At 39.7% G+C, this 21910-nt stretch overlaps 1 protein-coding gene across 3 annotated transcripts in view; it reads right to left on the reverse strand.

Annotated features, from left to right (window-relative positions):
• SMG6 (SMG6 nonsense mediated mRNA decay factor) overlaps positions 1 to 21910 on the reverse strand; it is a 199441-nt gene that overhangs the window by 48662 nt on the left and 128869 nt on the right. The gene's annotated exons all lie outside the window — the stretch shown is intronic.

Consider the following 21910-nt stretch of genomic DNA (forward strand, 5'->3'; position numbering starts at 1 on the left):
ATTGGAAAGACCGATGCTGAAGCTCCAATACTTTGGCCACCTGATGGAAGAACTGACTCATTGGAAAAGACCCGACCCTGATGCTGGGGCAAGATTGAAGGCAGGAGGAGAAGGGGATGACAGAAGATGAGATGGTTGGATGGCATCACCGACTCGATGGACATGAGTTTGAGCAAGCTCTGGGAGTTGATGAAGGACGGGGAAGTGCGGCGTGCTGCAGTCCATGAGGTCACAGAGTCGCACATGACTGAGCAACTGAACTGAAGTGAGACTTATCGTTGTGATCATTTCATAATACATTCATATATCTAATCTTTATGTTCTATACCAAAAACTAATATGTTATATATTAATTATATCTCAACTAAAAAATACCATAAGAATTTTTTTGGGGGGTGCAGTGGGGTTGAAAATTATTCTGAAGTTTGTATAAAGCATAAGTAGATGGGAAAAGCCAAAGGTATACAGCAATAAAATATAAAAGGAATGTGTGTAAACTCACATCAGTAGAATGAGAACACATTACAAAGCTACAGTAACTAAAATGGCAAGGTTATGTTTCAAGAACAGACTGGCAAAAAATAATAAAAGGCCTAAAAACAGATGCTAGTATGCATTTATATCTATGTATAAAAACAGATTCTAGCATAGCGCATCCATATATCAGTATATAATGAAGCTTAAGCTAAAAGTTTAATAAATCATTTAATAAATGCTGCTACTTTATAAACTATTTGTAGAGGAGGCTAAGGATGGGGGGGCATATGTGCACACGTGGCTGATTCATGTCAATGTGTGGCAAAGCCCACCACAACATCGTAAAGCAATCATCCTCCACTTAAAATAAATAAATTAATTAAAAAATTAAGTTAGATCTCTGTTTCACACCATTCAGAAAAATAAATGTTTTAAAATAATAACAATTTTTCAAAAAGTAAAATAATGAGAATAAAATACGAATATTCATTTGGTTTGAAGTTAGGAAGACTTTTTAAAGCATAGAAACAAATTTCATAAAGGGAAAATTAAAGATTTGGCTATGTAAAATTTTAAACCATTGACATTTAAGAAGAATCCCATAAATAATGGAAGGTAAGTGACAAACTGTAGAAAATATTTTCAATGTAAATGACTGAAAAGGGTTCAAATCCTTCTCAGAAAGGCCTTTAAAATTAAAAAAAGTGAAAAATACTCCAAAAAAAACAGGCAAAGGATATGAAAAGGTCTCCTTAAAAAGACATAAAAATGCCAATGCTCAAAAGTACCTGAGAATTCCTCTTTTAAACATTTGCAAGATCATTTTCTTAATTACAGTGGTAACACTCATTATTTCAAAGACCCATTTTATTTTTTACTTTAAAAAGGAGTTAAAAAAAAGAAAAAGGAATAACTGAATTTGCTCACTGTATTGCCTACTGAAGAAATATTTACTATTCTTGATTCCAAGTGTTGTTCTGGCTATTTAAAAGAAAAACAAACAACTACCATAACATTGTAAATCAACTATACTCCAATAAAAATTAATTTTAAATATCAAAATAGTTCAATGATATTTTATCAATGAGGTAAAGGAAAAATGACTGAAATAAATGAAAACATAGGAAATCTCAGCAGAAAAACAGAAATTGAAAAAGAATCAAATGCAAAGTCGAGGACTGGAAGGAAAAAAAAGGAAGGCAATAAAATAAAACAAACCCCACAATCCACTATCTGAAATAAGAAAGTCACTGGATGCGCTTAAAAGGAAATGGAGATGATGCAGAAGTGAGTAAATTTGAAATCTCAAATCTCTGTATAGCCACAGAGAAGAAGCCCCATATTCTGTGTATACACAATATTCAAATTTCTGGCCTGACTTCTAAACCATGTATGTGTAGATTAAATGTAAAAAACAGTAACAACAACAAAACCAGACAAACAAAATGGATGTTTGACCTACTGCAATTTGAGTCCAACCAACCGAAATGCCCAATACACCAAAGCGAAAACCTTCTCTGGAGGAACAAAACAAACTCCACATGACATTTACAATTACAGGGTAAAATCTCGAATCACTCAGTGTATAAAGAAACAAGACAGTGTGACCTACTCTTTTTTTAAAGTGTTTTTTACCTGAAGTATAGTTGAAGTATAAGTTATAGACACACAACACAGTGATTCACAGCTTTCAGAGATTTCCCACTTATATCGTAAAACATTGGCTATACTCCCCTTTGTACAGTATCACTGTAGTTTCTTTTATACTTAATAATTCATACCTCTTTATCTCCTACCTCTATATTGTCCCCCTCCCAGCAATTTGTTTATTCTCTGCAACTGTGAGTCTGCTTCTTTTTTGTTACAGTCACTGGTTTGTTTTTCGTTTGGGGCTGTGCCACATGGCATGTGTAGGACCTTAGTTCCCTGACCAGGGATCAAACCCATGGGCCCGCAGTGGAAGCATGGAGTCTTAACCACTGATCCCCAGGGAAATCCTGTGTATTGTCTAGATTCTACACATAAATGATATCACACACTATTTCATGTGACCTATTTCTAAGAGAAAAGACAGGAAATGGAGACCACTTCAGAAATCACACAAATGTTAAAATTAACAGCAAGACTAGCAACAAAGTTACTATAATGGCATTCAATGAGATAAAGGAAAATGACTGAAATAAATGAAAACATAGGAAAGCTCAGCAGAGAAACAGAAATTGAAAAAGAATCAAATGGAAAGTCTAGAACTGGAAGAAAAAAAAAGGAAGCCAATAAAACAAAACAAACCCAACAATCCATTATCTGAAATAAAAAAGTCACTGGATGCACTTAAAAGGAAATGGAGATGACAAAGAAGTGAGTAAATTTGAAGTCAGAATAGAAATCACTCAAGGTGAAGAGGAAAAAAATAAATAAAGCCCTTGATTTGGGAGACAACAGCAAAAGGCCTAACATATGTGTACATGAATCTCAGGAGAGATTGGAGCAGAAAAAAAAAACTTCAGTAATAATGCCTGAAAGTCCCCCAAATTTGGTGAAAGACAATTTGTAGATTTAAGAGCAGTGAACCCCAAGCAGGAGGATACAAAGAAAATCAGGCCTAGACATATCATAGTTAAACTACTGAAAACCAGATACAGAGAAAAATCGAGGAAGCAGCCAGAGAAAAATGCCCCACTACATGTAGAGAACAACAATCTGAATAAATGCTAACTGATGTCTAATCAGAAACTATACAGGCCATAAGACAACAGATGACTTGTATTTAAAGTACTGAAAATTTTCTATACCCAGTGAAGAGAACTTTAAAGGAAGAAATGAAATAAAGATTTTTTTTTTTCTGATAAAAGAACAGTAAGAGAATTTGTAGCATATGCCTTACGAGAAAACCCAAAAGCTCTTCAAGCCAGAGGAAAATGATACTGCTTGGATACTTGGCTCTTCACAAAGAAATGGTAAGTATATGGATAAATACAAACAACAACTTTTCTACCTTCTTAAATTAAAAAAGACACAAAGATTTGTTTAATGCAAAATTATAACACTTTACAAACTGAATATCCACATGCCAATGACTGAGGTTGGTTCCTTACCTAACATCATACATAAAAATTAACTCAAAATGGGTCAAAGATTTAAACTTACGAGCCCAAACTACAAAACTCTTAAAGCATAGGAGAAAATCTTTACATTGTTGGATATAGTAATGACTTCTGCACAAGACACCAAAAGCATGTGCCGCAAAGAAAAAATAGACACAATGGTAAAATTAATGTCACATATATATGTACATACATATATACACATACACACATACATGTATATGCATGTACTGTATTGATCAGGGCTTGCGGGATCTTAGTTCCCCAACCAGAGATTGAAACTGGGCCCTCAGCAGCGAAAGCACGGAGTCCCAAACACTGTATCATCAGGGAATTCCCAATCTTACATATATTTTACCACACATATACAAACAGCCTTATCAGCACAAGACTTTAGCATTTTACTCCAAGTATTTGCTAATATTAAGTTAGTAGAAATAAAATTTGTATGTCTTTGAAGTAAAAAACCAAAAACCAAACACAACCTCGTAACACTGTCATGTTGGTGAATACAGTATATTATGTATACAGTATATTATACACACATGTATGTTATAGTAGTCAGTATATACCATGTAACAACTATAATAATAAAAGAGCAATGGGTAACTGGAACTGTATGCTTGGAAGATTTCTACATTTTGGTACAACAGCAACTCTTAAGTAGTCTGAAAAGTTCAGGACATACACTATAATCTACAGAGCCACCACCAAAAAACAGCAAATAGAAATACCCAAAACCCCAATAAGTAAGTTAGGGTGGAATTCTTAATAAAAATCATATAATGTAAAAGAAGACAGGAAAGTAGGTACAAAAGGAAGATACAGATATATGTATATGTACATGTGTATCTACATGTATATGTATATAAAGAAGGAACAAACAACCCAGCAGGGACAAACAGAAACAACTAACAAAACTGTAAACCTAAATTCAACCATCGGGTTAATTACATTAAGTGTTAATAAACTAAACACTTCGCTAGAAAGGAGGAGACTTTCATTATGGATTAAGTGTAAGACCCGACTACATCCTGTCAATAGAGATTTTTATATATATAAAGATACAGACTGCTTAAAAGCAAATGGACGGGAAAAGATAATACCATGCAAACAAAAACCATGAGAAGGCTGGAGTGGCTATATAAATATCAGAAAAAAACTGATTTTAAGGCAAAGTATTATCAGAGATGAAAGAGGGATATTCCGCAGTGATAAAATAGTCAGTTCATCAGGAAGCTATAAAAATCATAGTGATGTGCCTAGCAAGAGATCTCCAAAATACAGAAAACAAAAATTGACAGAATTAAAGGGAAGAACAGAAAACCCACAACCATATTAAGAGATTTTAACATTCCTCTCTCAGAAATTAACAGAGCACCAAGACAAAATAAGAGTAAAGACAGGGGATCTCGACTATCAACCACCCTGCCCTCATTGATGTTTATACAATGCTATGCCCAACGTACAGAATACATCCTTTTCATTGCATGTGCGGTTATGGTCTTCCAGGTAAATATGTGAGAGGCCATAAAGCAAGTCTCAGTAAACTTAAAAGGACTGAAGTAATGCCAAGTATGCTCTCTGATCACAATGGAACTAAATTAGGAATCAGTGACGGTAAGGTATCCAGGAAAACCTGAAATACTTGGAAATTAAGCCACACACTTCTAAATAACCCGTATGTCACGACATACAGATCCTACAGACATCAAAATAACAAGAAGACATTATTATGAACTACTTTATCGCCACAAGCTCACCAACTAAGATTTAACACCAGTATTACACAAACTCTTTCAGTAAATGGAGGAAGAGAGTAAACTTCCAAAGTCATTCGATGAGGTCGGTATAACTAATGCCAAAACCTGATAAGATACAACAACACTGTTAATATTACCCAAACACTGGCAAATCCAATACAGCAAACAGGATTTACTTAAGTAATACACAGTTGTTCAAACATTTAAAAATCAATCAGTAACTTTTAAAACGTAACAAGAAAACAAACAACCCAATTAAAAAATGGGCAGAAGCTCACTGAACTAAATATACAGGTGGCAAACATGAAAAGATGCTCAACATCATAAACCATTTAAAAATGGCAAATTAAAACAATCATGAACTACCACTATACACCTATTAAAATGGCTAAAATCCAACATACAGACACCACCAAATGCTAGTGAGGCTATGAAGCAACAGGAACTTTCATTCATTGCTGGCAGGGTGCAAAATAGTATAGCTACATTTAAGGCAGCTGGGCATTTTCTTACAAAGCTACACATAATCTTACCATGAAACTGAAAGTGTTAGACGCTCAGTCACGTTTGACTCTTTGCAACCCCACAGACTGTAGCCCACCAGGCTCCTCTGTCCATGGCAGAATACTCGAGTGAGTAGCCATTCCCTACTCCAGGGGATGTTCCCGACCCAGGGATCAAACCAGAGTCTCTCGCATTGCAGGCAGATGCTTTACCATCTGAGTCACCAGGGAAGCCCTAGTCTTCCCATATGATTGAGCAACTGCAGTTTTTGGTATCTACCTAAGTGAGCTGAAAACTCACCTCCACACAAAAATGTTTACACTGGCCTTACTAGTAATTGCCAAAACCTGTAAGCAACCAAAATGTTCAGTAGGCAAATGCATAAACAAATGGTGATACTTTCATACCACCTCCATGAATATTATTCAGGGATAAACATTATTTTATATCATGGAATATTAGAAATAAAAAGAAATGAGTTATCAAGCCATAAAAACAACCTTAAATGTATACTGGTAAGTGAAAGAAGCCAATCTGAAGAGGCTACACACGATTCCAAAGGTTGTATGATTCCAACTGTGTGACACTCTGGAAAAGGCAAAACTACGGAGAGAAATAAGACCAGCGGTTGCCAGGGGCTAGAGATGCTAGAGGGAGGGATGAACAGGTGGAGCACAGTGTATTTTCAGGGTACTGAAACTACTCCGTGTCATACTATAATGGTGGATACATGTCGTTACACATTTGTCAAAACCCAAGATCGCACAACACAAAGAGTGAACCCTAAACTATGGACTTTTGTTAATAATAATGTACCAGTTTATCTGCTCATCAGTTGCAACAAATGAGCTACACTAACACAAAATGTTAATAACAGAAGAAACTGATGTAGGGAGGGGTGGTGGGGGAGACAGTATATATGACTTGGGTTTTCAAGTTCTCATAAAATAACAGCCATAAAGGAAAAACATGATAAATTAGACTACATCAAAATTAAAAACTTCTGTTCACCAAGACACTGTTAAGAAAATAAACAGGCAAGTCATGGACTGAGTGAAAACAGTCACAAAACATATATATCGACAAAGTACTTGTATCCAGAATACATAAAGAAATTTGTAACCCAACAAGAAAACAAACAACACAATTAAAGAAAATGGGCAAGAAATCTAAAACAGATCCTTGTTGAAGAAGACATACAGGTGGCCAGTAAGGATGTGAAAAAAGCATGTAAATTCTACATTAGTAAGCAGGAAAATGCAAATTAAAAGCCACAAGGATATACTGCCCCTCTCCTCCAAATGAGGATGTGAAGCAACAGAACTCCTGCACACGGGTGGCATAGAATATGCTGCAATCACCTCTGGAAAAAGGTCTAACCATCTCCAATAAAATGCACACATCCACTCTGTAACTCAGCAATTCCAATCCTAGGCACTTACTCAAAAGAAAACACATGTCCACAAAAAGGTGGACAAACAGCCACCTGTCCATCCATCAGAGAACAGATAAACTGTGCTATAGTCATAAAATGGAAAACTACTCAGAAACAAAAAGGAATGAACTGCCGGTAAGTATGACAACATGAAGGAATCTCAAAGCTTTCTACTAAATGAAAGAAGCCTTATTTAAAAAACTATATGCCATTCTTATGAAGTTCTGGAAAGAGCACATCTCATCTATCGTGGGGGAAAAAAGTCAGGACAAAGAACAGCCTCTGGGGGTAAAGGTGGAGCTAAGGGAGCATAATAAAAAGACTTCAAATTTTGAAAGACCTTGGGTTACAGAAGTATATGCATTTGTCAGAACCTAGCAAAGGTACACTTAATATTTGTCCATATCACTGAATGTAAATTTTATCTCAAAAGAAAAAACCATAAGCAAATACTGAATTCTAATGACATACATTCATGCTGAAGGATTTAGAGGAAATATATTGATGATACAGATCAAAAAGAAACATGATAGATGGAGAGATGGATGGATAGATGGATGACAAAGCAATATTATGAGTGACAGAATCCAGATGTTGAGGATAAGTGAGCTCACTGTAACTTTCAACCTTGCAATATAATAAACCATTGAGAACCAATTCTATCACCAGAAAATAAAAAGACAATGTATATTTGGATGCAGTGGACATGGCTGTTTGCATTAAAAACAAAACAACCCACCTATCTTTATCCTGGTTGCCTTCACTAAACGGCTGTCTCCGTAGCTATTAAGGAAAACAGGTCAGAATGCTGGTTTTGCCACCTAGAAGAAGTCTTCAGCTGCTTATGTCATAACATTGGCTCTGATACAAATCTTCAAATTTGAAAGGCTTGAAATGTTGAAAAAGTAGAGGCAGTTTCAATACCCAGAAGGCAGGGCTGGGAACTGAGAGCTATAAATTTGGCTCTGGCACCCGGTGGGGAGGGGGCTATGGCTGAACAATGTCAGAAGTCACAGAGAACCTCGCCAGCTCCAGCAGTTCTCTGTCTGGATGTCAGCCCCACACACTGGCTTCAAACCTCAAGAAACTAGAAGATCTCACCAGTGGGATCCGCCAGAGCAGCTGAAACACCTCCCTGTAAATAATAAATGTTTATCTGGGCAGATAACCTGGCAGATAGCCGCGTCCTGATCTTAGGCAACTTGAAACCCCACAACGGGAGGCTGAGCACAGAGGGGCCCTGTGCCTCTGCCACACGGGTAGGAAGGCAGGGATGGAAGGTGGTCCTGGCTCCTACTACAAGAGAGGCAGCAGGAAGCCACTCTGCAAGTGCCAGCTTCTTCTCTCCTGGGCCACGGCCAGATGCCTTGAAACACAGAGGGTGGGGACAGAAAAGTCAAGTCAACCAACACTAAACAATGCCACCGCATGAAGCTGGCTGTTACACCACAGCCCCGAAGGTATGAGGAGCTCTGGCGTGTTGGCTGCTGCCACAGGAACCACACTGGCGGAGGGCTTCCCCAGGCCTGGGTGGGAGGCTCATCACTGACTCCGGCCACACACACAGGCTCAGTCGCCACCTCGGTCAGTGGCAAACAGCTGCCGAGAGAGGAGGGGCAGACTCTGGGATGCCGCCCTCTGCACAGCCAAACCTGCCACTTTAGGAGACTCCAGACAAGATTTGTAAGAGCCATGCAGCTTAGACCTCACAGGGAAAGCGGGGGAGAGGGCTGTACAGGGAACCAGGCAGCTAGAAGAAAGGAATGGAGGTGTGCTGATGGCACAGAGATGCTGTTCACTGACAACTGTCTCTGCAAACAATTTGACTACCAGTTCTGAAAACCCTACTCCCTAATTGAGGGATTAAGTCTTGGCACTGGTTACTCCTCCATCTACACAGGCGTCTGCCCACGCTGCTCCCGGGAGCAGAGAGGACAGGGAAGTGGAACCCACAGTTTGCCTAAAGGGAAAGTTCAGCCCTTGTTCAGCAGATTATGCTCGAGTTCTTTCCCAGGGAAGAGAACGGAGATACTTTAACAAAGGTTCTTTGCTCTGAAAGAGTACCAAGTTAAGTTCAGCAGAACAATGAGGGTGTGGATCTGGGATGAAGCCTAATGGAGGAGTCGAGGAGTGGAGGGGAGAGAGAGACAGAGAGAGAGAGAGGGAGTGTGTGTGTGTGTTTTCTTCTTTGGAGGGTTGGGGGAAGTTGCCAATCCATTCTGTAGGCTTCAATCGCACTTATAGCTGCTTTATAATCATTTCCTGAAAACACAGTAGGAAGACAGTGGTATTTGCTTACCCCACCCTCCATCTAACACTGCCCCAGCAATCCAACTATGTGCTTTAAACTGAGAAGAGGCCAGCTTTTTGCCTTTGGCAGCACTGACGGCCAGACATTACCAGCACTCCTGTGAACAGCTCAAGGCTCCACCCAAAGAAGACTGCACACACTGAAATCCAAGAGGAATATCATTCCAGCACAATAGCCCAGGAGAGAAAGAGGAGAGCTGAGAAAGCTGGGTGGGACAGCTGGGATGCTACTGAGTTCTGACACCAGAACTCAAGTGGCTAGCACAGGAATTTGGGCAGAGTGGCAGTAGATCAATTCTAACGTGGGGAAACCAAATGCTACAATAAAGAAGCTATCCGTTTACAAGGCGAGAGATGACAATGAGGGTAGGGTACAGGCTAGGGGGCAGAAAGGTAGAGAAAGCAGAGAGAACTGGATGGCTGCTGAGCTAGACGAATTCTGAACACACGGGCGATATTCCAGCCTCTTTTCAGGAGAGGCTGATGGAGAGTGGTTATGGGCAGGCTAGGACAAACAGGTCCCATTTCTGCTCCAGAAGCTGACTGGAGGGGTCCTCTGCAAGACAGTCGTAATAAAATGTTTATACAAAGACACCTACTCCTGGCTGTCCAAGGCCAAAGGGACCTTATTCCAGAAAAGTGTGTGATAGCCTCTAAGCTCTAAGATCCCCAGTGTTATTTACTGAGTTTTCCTGTTTACTCCGAGAGGATCTGCAGGTCTCCCTAGAAGTCTTTAGAGAGATGCTCAGCAGGGGAGCAGGAAGACCTCTGTGGAGTGCACTAAGGACACACAGCTCTGTTGCATCCCAGCATTACTTCCTCCCTGGCAGGAAAGAGAGAATGGACTTGGAAAGGGGGTTCTCTAGTTTGTTTAACTAATCACCTAATTGATTGATTAGTTAATTCTAGTATTACTTGTTTTCTGTTTCTAATGTGCAGGGATCTCTTGGACTCTTGACCCTCAAGGAAAATGGAATTGGAAGCACAATAGTTACTGGCACCTGAAGGCACTTTCTGCTGTTTGTTGTTGTTCCCGTGAGAACAGCATCAGAGAGATGAACAAGGTATAAATGCTTTAAAATAATCACCATTTTCATTTAGAAAGGAAATTTATTTTGAAACATTTGATCTACTTTGGGTACCATAGTTTCTGTTTATATGAAAATAAGAAGAGGCAGAAGGAGTTCTGTTTCTGCCAGAGGCAGTTTGTTTTTTGCTAATTTTTAAAAAAGTTGTACGTTCTTTTTAGTTCTGGAGCAAACCAGACACTTCCAAAAGGAAAACAGAGGAGACAGGATGCTGCGTGACTTGTGGTTGTCTCCTATCTCGGGTGGGGTCGGGGATTGGGGGGCGAGCCTATACAATCACCTTGCGGAGAGACTTATGCCCTCCTGGAGGCAGGACTGTCTAACCAGGCTTTTCATATGCGCAGCCATCTTGAGCCTAAGATGATTCAGGTACTACAAGGCCTCTGCAGGTGTCACCACTGTCCAATGTTTTAGAAGGAAAATCTGGGAAAAGAATCTAAAAAAAGACTAGATGTATGCATATGTGTAAGTGATTCACTCTGCTGTACAGTGGAAACTAACACAACGTTGTGAACCAACTATAATAAAAATTAATTAGAAAAGAATCTGAAGATGATGCTCTAGGGCTGTGCTAATACAACAGTCATTAGCCACATGTGGCTATTTCAATTACTTAAAATTAAATACAAGTAAAAATTCAGTTCTAATAAACAGAAAGACATCCCATGTTCATGGGTTGGAAGGCTTAATATTGTTAAGATGATAGCACTACCCAAAGTTACCTTCAGATTCAATGATAAATCAAAATAAGATTTATCTCCCATGAAACTAGCCTAGAATATGTTCATTTGGGGGGTGAGATAGTAAGAATAAGAACACATTGAACTATTTTAGGAAGGAAATGACAGTTCTCCATCAGAAATGTATTAATGTAGATCCCCATACTAACAGGTCAGAAAAGACAGACCACATGATCATCAACAAATGAAGGAAAATATTTACTATAATTTAACTCATTTATTTACAATGAAAAACAACCTCAGCAAACTAGGAATAGAAGGGAACATACTTAAACTGATGAAAGATATTTACCAGAAATCTATGGCAAATAGCAGATGTAATAATACATGTTTAGAAGCACTGCTATTTAAGTCAGAAAAAAACTAAGAATTTCTGTTATTCTGTCATCTATTATTAGAACTCATAATACTAGGGTTGGCAGATATAGCAATAGAAAAGAACAGCACTCATACTTATACCATTAATAATCAACTAGAAAATACAACATTCAAAACAGCCATGAAAGCTGTTTTATGGAGATTTCCAATACACACGGTGGACAGAAAATTCATATCCAGACCTCCACATCTATATGAACCAATCAGAATAAGGAGAGAAAGCGGGCAGAAATGTGAACATGGGATTCAAATGGCTAACAAACATATGAAGAAACGTTTAACCCCTCTAGTGACAAAGAAAATGAAACCTAAAACAAGACACTTAAAACCCATCAACTTGGTTACAAAAAGTTTGGAGCTGCCTAGTATTGATAAGAATGTGGAAAAGTCTGAACTCATTTACCTTCACAGGGGGTGTAAACTGGTATGATCACTTAGAAAGCAATATGGTAACAGCCAGCAAGGGCATACCTTACAATGCAGCAATTCTGCTTCCAATATATTTCTTAGAGAAACTCATACATTAGGAAAAAGAGACTGCAGTGATGTTAATAGTAGTAAAAAAAATTGTACATGTGTAGGAAAAGAGATCAACGAATTATAGTATATTCACATTAGATTATTAATTACAGTGAAAGAAATAGGCATCATAGATAAACCCAAACGCTGTACTGTTAAGAAAGCACAGCAGATGATGGGCATAGTGTGCCATGTGTCTGTATGTGGAAAATAATACTATGTTGTTGATGGATATATACGCATTAAGAACATACACAGATATAATGAATTCAGGACAGTGATTACCTTTAGGAAAGGAAAAAGAGAAATGGGATCCAACAGGATACAGAAGGCGTTCCCACTGTTATCTATGATGTATTATTTCTTTTAAAGCTGGGTGGAATGTACCCAGGTGTTTGCTAACTATTGTATTTTTAATGTAAGGATCATTGCTTTAAGAAAAAAACAAAACAACTGAGTAGAGATTAGGCTCAATTATCCAGACAGCTCTAATTTGCACAAGGGTGGAGTACTACTAGTCTCTTATCAAACTTCCCTGTTTTATTTATTCATGGTATTTAACGCGAGCTGAATTTATTTCACTTATTTACTTTTTTTTTTTTTAAACTGCCTGTCTCCCTTCAATTAGAACATTAGGGCCATGAAGTAAGGGACTGTCTCTGAATGAGTATTAAGTATTAGGAGAATGACACACATCAAGCCTGCCAGAGGAAGTGGAAATGTCAGAGCCTGCAGAGAAGCCCAGGCTATCTACTGACAGTATATTCAAGAGCCAGTCTCTGTGGGGCACATATGGGGAAGACACAACGATAAATGGGTGGTACCCTCACCAGCCACAGCTAGGACTACACCAGTGAAGCTGGGGAGTGGGAGAGACGAGAAAATTTTAAAATATATTTGGAGACAAAATTTCTGTTAACAAGATAAAGAAACTTTGAACCTCTGGATTCTCTACAGACACCTAATTAATTACCTAGCAAATCTTCTCTTGCAAGTTCCAACAGAAGTTTAGGGAGATGAACTTTCTAAAACCTAAAGCATATCACAATCTCTTAGCCACAGGTTTGGAAAAAGAATAGAAAACAGGGAAGAGGGAATGGAAAAGAAAGACAACACAACAAACATACTGCTTTTAACACAGTTTATGAATAATCCCAAGGAGGAGAAAGGCATGTCTGTTGTGTGATGAAGGCCACTGACTACTTTTAGGCAATTATAGCGCCTCCCCAAGAGGCTGTGTAGAGTAGCAGTGGTTCAGAGGATGGGCTCTGGGGCCTGACTTCTTGGGCTTGAATTCTGACTCTATTTACTACCTGTGTAACCTTGGGCAGGTCATTTAATGGTTCTGCACTTGGGTTTCCCTAAATATAAAATGGAGGCTAATAACAGTACCTACCAGTAAGGGTTGTTGTGAGGATTAAATGTTTGAATATATGTAAAGCTCTTAGAATAACAACAACTAAGACATAACAAGTCCTCAATTAATAGTAGCTTTTAGTGTAATTATTCAACTGGGAGAGAGAGAGTGAGCTTATGTTTTACTTCTTTGGAAAAACTGGAGCCCTGGAGGCCTGGATGACTAAACCATTAGCTAATGAAACAGAGACAACAAGAAACAGGGAAAGCACTAGGCCACAAAATCCAACTGCTGCTGGAGGAGAGACTGCCGGTTATCTCCCTACACCCGGGCTCTCCCTCTTTTTTTTGGCTGCTCTCACGGCATGCAGGATCCTAGTTCCCCTACCAGGGATCAAACCTGCAGCCCCTGCGGTGGAAGCCTGTAGTCTTAACTCCTGAACCACCAGGGAAGTTGCAGTCTCCTCCTCTCCTTTAGTAAAAGAACTTTGATTTCTGGCTGGGTACACTTCCAGCCAACCAGGAGACTACACTGCCAGCCTTCTCTGCAGCTAGGGTAGCCATGTGACTAAGTAGAGGCTCCATGTAAAATCTTGAGGAAGTCTCTTTAAAAGTGTGAGGAGGACCCAGTCTGTCCTCTTCCCCTGTGATGCTGCCTGCTGATGCTCTAAGCAGCCATCCTGGGATGGGGCCACATCCTGGGATGTTGTAGTCGTGAGCTGGAAGAGGTCATGCACCTGCCCACGTGGTGGAGCGCCCACACTAGCCCTGCACTGCCTATTTCTGGACTGTGACACGAGAGAATAAGACATTATGTGGTTATCCCTCTGTGTCTGGTGGCTCATATTCACTCAATACTCAATGATATATCTGGATTCTGGACTATTATTACTATATGATCTCCGATAAACTAGGCTCTTTACATCTGTGTTTTCTCACCTGTAAAATGTGGGCAATGCCTCACAGAGTTGTGAGAATCAAATGAAACAACACATCCAAACAGTGCTATGCAGAATACTGATTTTTTATCAATGAAAATGGGAGAGGCATTCAAAAAAGGAAAAGCAGGTGATAATGATGGGTGGGGGGTATGCACCAAAATAAAGACTAAGAAAAGGATTTTAAAAAGAATCTAAGAAAAGACATTCTGCTTATGAGAGTAGGAAATTTCTTTCAGAAGATGGTGAAAATTGACCTCTTTGGTGAGATAATACCTCGTACTGTGAATCCTGCTAAATATATTACTGGGGCTTCCTGGTGGCTCAGTGGTGAAGAATCCACCTGCCAATGCAGGGGACTCAGGTTCGATCTCCAGGTGGAGAAGCTCCCCTGGAGAAGGAAATGGCAACCCATGCAGTATTCTTGCCTGGGAAATCCCATGGACAGAGGAGCCTGGCGGGCTACAGCCCATAGGGTTGCAAAGAGTAAGACACAACTTAGTGACTGAACATTACCAAATTATCTTGATAGGAACCTTGTAATTTTCCACTCTTTGGAGTCCACAATCTCTGATCCTGATTCATTTCTAATTAGATGACTTCTGCCCTTCAAATCCTGGTATCTCCCTTTCTACATCCTTCCTGTCATTACCCCCCAACCTTAATAATCAGGTCATACCTCTTGATTTTACCACATAGCAGAGCTGTCCAAAAGAACTTCCAGCAATGATGGAAATTTTCCAAAGCTACTTTTGACAACACAGTAGCCATTAGTTTACATGCGGGTTATTAACCACTTGAAAGATAGCTAGTATGACTAAAGAACTGAAGTTTAAACTTAAAATTTAACAATTTTAATTAATTAAAATAGATACACATAGCTAGTGACTCCTGTTATTGGACAGTGCCACCTATGGAGTGAGCTCTAGGAAAGAAAAGCAAATTGAATGTTGTTTCCTCATTTCTATTTGATCTATCCCATTTCCTCTCAATACCTACGCGAAAATGCTTTCTCTTAGCCTACTCCTGACAGCCAGTAAATTCTTGGGGAGTACCCTTCCCTATTTGGGATTTGAGTCAACTATCTTTTTTCCAGAAGAATACACAGATTTGTTCAAAATACATACACACACACACAGTCCTCAGTGAGATGGACATCCTTAGGGCAAAAGCTTACTGAATACACCAGAATAACTAGACCCATGGAATCTATCAGAAAAAAAAAAAAAAGCTCCAGAGATGATTAATTCCCCCCAAAGCCCAGACTCTCTTTTTGGCTTTTTTTTTTTTTGGTCTAAAGACATCTAAAGTTCAATTATCCTTCTTGATAAGTTCTTACATATCCAATCTAAGTCTAGCATGTCCTTTTTAATTAAATAAAACAGGAGGAGAAACAGGCAAATTCTGCTCCAAGGCAAAGATCAAACTAAAAGAAATGGCCTGAAGCAAGATTGCTGACCACAGAAGGCATGGTACAGCAAATAAAGCTGTCAAAATAAGCAATCTGTCAACCTGAAGAATTAGTGTCTTCATGATGGGGATGGGAGGTTGGTTAAAATAATACCACAGGTGATTTAACTCAGAGAAGGGCGGAATACCTTTTCCACAATGCTAACCCAATCCCACAAAGGACTGAGGATCAACAATCTGCTGGCCTGCTCCATCTGTGAGGACAGCCCGAGACATTTCTAACTACGCTCTATGAATCTCAGCTGAGGAGTGGGCAACTTCTTTTAGGATTTCTACGACCAAGCGGATAGACAGGGCAGAGAAAAAGCTCTAGAAGCAGAGGGTACCAGACAGATATTTTTCTAGCTTGAAAGACACACGTTAGAACAAACACCCTGACCCTGATGACCCCTCCAGGTTGCTGCTCAGGTGCTCGTGTTTTAGATGTGAAAAAAAGTGTAATTTCTTCAAACTCCTTGATGTGAATCCAAGAAAGGATATGACAGTACTCGCTGCAGATTTCCCTCAGAGGCAAACCAGTGCGACTTTTTTTTTTTCAAATGCAAATTGGCTTACTCACCGTAGCTGTCAGGTTTCTTGGGGAGGAGTTTAAAAGGAAAGGCAACAACTCCCCTTGGACGGATCTGAGGAGTATGGGTGACCTTGATTAAGTGAGAAGAAGGGACAAAGGACACCTGGAGAATGACCCCAGAGAGCAGAATGCTCCACCAGAACTGGCCTGGGCAGAACTTGATGGGAGGTGGGAATTTCTATTTCTGCAGATTCTTGATTGAGTTGAACCACCTTGATTTCAGCAGCTCCTTCCCTCTTACACTGGCTCAGGTATTCAGTACTGATAACAGTACAGAATCTGAAAGTCCCCTTCGTAGACGTCCAAGTCACTTCTCTTGTCTCTACAGCAGGAGTGCCCATAACTGTGTCATCCAGCTATGGCCCACTGACTGGCTCTTACTCACTACGGAAGTATTTATCAAGCCCCCGTGAAATCCTCAGCACTACACAAGACGCCTGGGGGATGTCCAGAAGAGAGTGGTTTCAAGGAGTTCAATGTGTAATCTTTTTTTATTTTTAAAAGAAAGAATATTTATTTATTTATTTTTGGTTGTGTTGGGTCTTAGTTGCAGTGTGTAGGCTCAGTAGTTGCACTGTGCAGGCTTAGTCGGCCCGTGGCATGTGGGATCTTAGTCCCCCTACCAGGGATGGAACCCCCATCCCCTGCACTGAAAGGCAGATTCTTAACTACTAGACCACGAGGGAAGTCCCGGTGTGCAGTCTTAAAGGTAGATGCAGGCAGAAAGAGGTGAGAGATGACCCAAGACAACAGTGTCCACATTCAGAAAGTACCCCCAGTCTTTCTGAGAACTGTTGTATCACAACATGGAAACATAATTATTTCATAAGAGGTGGGGGTAAAAAGGCTAGAATTTCAGAAATGAGAGAAAAAAAGTAGGGTAAGGGCAGGTAGTTGGGATTAGTGGAAATGCCAGAGTGGATGCTTTCGACTCAAATAGAAAGGCCAGGAAAAGGAGGCCTGGAAATTCAAACATGCCTAGATTAAGGAGCCTGTCCCCATCTACAGGAAGTTTATCTCTTACATCTAAATAGTCATGTTTTAAAATCAACAAGTTTGCTGGTTTCAGCTGCCACTGACCGGAACCCCCAGTGGCTCTGGCCCACAGTGTAGACAGACTGTGCCCAGCCGGACTAGTTGAAGACATGCAGCCGGAAGTCAGCCAGCCAGCCTGATCCCTCCCAGCTTCGGGAGGAGCTTGAGCAAAATGCTACCCAGCTACGGTGAGGAGCAGACAAGAAGGTTTAACCCTAACAGCAAAGGACTATCTGTGGAGGACAGCCTCTCCATCAGCAGATTCAGAGAGTAAGCGGTCCAGGACCCAAGGGGACTCTAGGAATGAGAACAGAAATCTACCATCAAGTTAAGCAGGACCTTTGGTCCCTTCCTGTCCACTGCAGTTGCTTATTCACGTTCACAGTCACATATTTTAAAATTTTGATATAATTATCTCCTAGAAATTACTGTATGTAGCCTCTTGGGATCTAAAGCAATTAAGTGAAGATAAATTTCTTTCATGGAGCAAGCTGTCAAAGGATGAAGCAATTTCATTCCCCATTTGAAGTGGAAGCTTTGGGTCATGCATGGTTTATTTGAAACAATGCCATCACCTAAAGCTGCTGATCTTATCTCTAACTCCGTTCTCCATTTCAAACTGCTGGAGATATGTAGCGTGGCACTGCCTAAAGTTATGACACCTGGCTCGAGGCCAGCAACAAAACAAGCCAGCTCCTCTTCTAGATTGCAAGCTTAAGAGGACAAAAATAATATTAAAGCAAGATAATTTTATAGGTGAAGTATGTTAAACCCTAAAAAGGGGAGATCTTCCCAGGGTATTGGGTGTGACTATAGAAGCACCCAACCAGCGGGGAAGTGACTGAAGAATCAGGCAGGTACGCCCCCCAAAGGGGGTAGGGTGAAATACACGCCAAAGATCTAAATTTTTCTCTTCTGGGAGAAAGAGAAACAAACCAAAGAGAAACTGAACCAAATAGTGCGGTCTATTTCATGAAACTGCCTGATAGATTGGAAAGCATACCAGGCCGAGAATCAAATCCAGCCCAGGGTTCTAATTCCAGCACTGTAAGACTATGTGTGAGATTCAGGGGAAAGTTCTCATTAACTTTTTCTTCTGAACGGCAGCTGGTACTTTATTTTTAAAAATTCATGACCATGTATTATTTATTTTATGACATACAGTCAATGTGCTATCTACGTTGTAGTATTCAAACTTTATTTTTAAGCCACTGAAACTTTCTTCAGGTAGAATCACTGCAGGTCAGACCATGTCTGAGCACTGCTTTTTTTTTTTTTAATAGGAACCTTGGGAAGTAGAACTTGTCAGTGCATTAGAATCACCAGAAGAGCTGGTTACTATGGATTGCTGGGCTCTACCCTCAAAGTTTCTGATTCACAGATGTGGAGGAAGACCTAAAACGTTACCTACCAAACCTGTTCCCAGGTGCATCTCACAATGCTGGTCCAGCAACACAATTTGACAACTAGGGATATAGAGGAATCTGCCCAGGAAGAATGACCTGGGCTTGGAGTGTCTACTATAGAAGCCACTGGTCACACGTGGCTATTTCAGTTTAACTAAAATTAAATTGTCTGTTTCTCAGTCACATTTCAAATAGTCAATAGTCACACATGGCTAGCGGTTACCATATAGGATGGTAAGGAAATAAATTTTTCTGCACCATCATCAGAAGAAATTCTATTTGATCATGCTGGTTAATAATCTACTTGATTGCACTGGTGAAATGTTTACCTGAGAGAAAAGAAAATTTAAGGAAAATTTTAAGTATATTAAGATGTGTCAGACATAAGAAAAAAAAAAGGCTCTGTGATTCTCAGAGTCTAAAACCATTAAAGTGGGAGTTATGGAAAGGCAGACTGTGTTCAGTCCAGAGAGAACTTTTTAATAGTGACTGTCTCATGACATAGTAAACTCTGGGAAGTATCTGAAGCAGAAGCTAGGAGGACCTGGGGAGACAATTTCTTAATTAGGTAGAAGACTAACTGTGATGTCAGTTCTAAGGGGCCTCCCAATTCCATGTTTCTTTTGTAATCTGATCTAATTTTATAATGACTATCATGGCAAACCAATCCTTCTTGCATCTGGGATAGTTTTCTGAAGTATGTACTTGTAGAAGGAACTTCCTTTATTAGGGTGTTTCAGTGATAAAACTTCCCAGTTTTTATTGTTTAAAAATGTTTTTATGGGAATTTCCCCACAGGCCAGTGCTTAGGACTCCATGCTTCCAATGTAGGGGCATAGGTTCAATCCCTGGTCAGGGAACTAAGATCCCATATGCCGCATGGCACGGCTCCCCTCCCCCACCAAAAGCTTTTACAATACCAATGTACAAATAACAAAAGAAAAAAAAATAGATGAACTGAATTTCATCAAAATTAAAAATTTCAAGAAAATGAAAAGACAGTCAACTCACAGAATGGGAGAAAATATCGGCAAATTATATATCCAATAATGGACTTTTATCCAGAACATTTAAAGAACTTCTACAACTCAAGAAAAGACAAATGATCCAATTTTTAAAACAGGCAAACTATTTGAATACACATTTCTCCACTTTTACAAAATCTTTACAAAGTTCTTTCACAAACCTGATCTTTCATTCTCACAAAAGCTCGAGTTGGATAGAGCAGTTGTAGGTTTCCTAGTTTTAGTGAAAACGAAACAGATGTCCAGAGAGGTTATATAAACTGTCCAAGGCAATACAACCAGCCTGTGGCAGAGTTAGAATCAGAGCCCACACTGACTCTTTTTCTCTTTTTTTGACCTTTTGAATTGTGGGATCTTAGTTTCTCAACCAGGGATTGAACCTGGGCCACAGCAGTGAAAGTGCCAAGTCCTAACCAGGGAATTTCCATGACCCTTTCTTTATTCCATCCTGCCTTCCTTTGCCTCAAAGAGAAAAAGTTAATGCTCAGGCATCCCAAGGCCGATCAAGTGAGAAAGCAGAAACTATGTTTTTTAAATGCATACAGTAAATAAGTATGTGAAAAGGTGCTCAACATCATTGCTCAGTGTGGAAAAGTAAATCAAAACCACACTGAGTTATCCCTTCACATCCACTAGGACAGCTAACTTCAAGTAAACAGAAAATAACAAGTGTCAAAGATGTAGAAAAATTAGAAGCCTTGTGCATAGCTGGTAGTAATGTAAAACGGTATAATAGTTGCGGAAAGTGGTATGGCAATTCCTCAAAAAATTAAACAAGATGACTATTAAACAAGTGGAATCCAGTGATTCCACTTCTGGGTATATACCCAAAAGAAGTTAAAGCACGGACTTGGATAGATATTTGTATTATCCAGCATTTATTTACAGCAGCCAAAAGGTGGATGGAAGTGACTCAAGTGTCTATCCACAGGTGACTGGATAAACGACATGTAGTGTATATATGCAATGGAATATTATTCAGCCTTTAAAAAGAAGTAAATTTTGACATGGGCTGCAACAGGATGAACCTTGAAGACATTATGCTAAGTGAAATAAGCCAGTCTCAAAAACACAAATACTGTACGATAACACTTTATATGAGGCTCAGAGAGTAGTCAAATTTAGTGACAGAAAGGAAACTGGCAGTTGCCAGAGGCTGGAAGGAGGGAGAAATGGGGAGTTTTAGTGTTCAATATATAGAGCTTCAGTTGGGGAAGATGAAAAAGTCCTGGGACGGAGGATGGTGATGGATGAAAAAACAATGTGAATGGATTTAATGCCACAGAACTGTAAACTTCAAAAACAGCAAATTTTATACTATGTATATTTTAACAATTACATTTAAAAAAAAAGGGATGTGATGCTTTTAAAAAGTAAGATTCTAATTAGAAGAAAGCCACCCTTCCTAGCTCCTCACCCTCTTGAAAAGTCTGGTATAAGGATTTTCCAGCTTCTGGTATTGATAACGTAAGGAAGAACCAATTAAAGTGATCAGTGAGCCAAAGGCTGCCCTGTGACCTTGGTCTCTTCAGAGCAAAACACAACCTAGGCAGGCTGACAGTTACTCCTTGACTGCATGGTCTGATTCTCAAGGCCAGAAATGATCCTCGGCTCCATCTATGTGGGATTCTGAGATAAAAGAAGGAACACCGAAGTACTACTTCAGGGGTCTGCTTACAGGTTAGGCCCCCAGGAAACAGAGTTGACTCTCAGTTCTAGAAGGCTCAAACTTGCCTTATACCAAAATGCAAGTCAGTGGCAAAGCACCAATTCTAGCACTGAAGTTACACA

The sequence above is a fragment of the Budorcas taxicolor genome, chromosome 19 (genome assembly GCF_023091745.1).
Source record: "Budorcas taxicolor isolate Tak-1 chromosome 19, Takin1.1, whole genome shotgun sequence".
In the NCBI taxonomy this organism is placed as follows: domain Eukaryota; kingdom Metazoa; phylum Chordata; class Mammalia; order Artiodactyla; family Bovidae; genus Budorcas; species Budorcas taxicolor.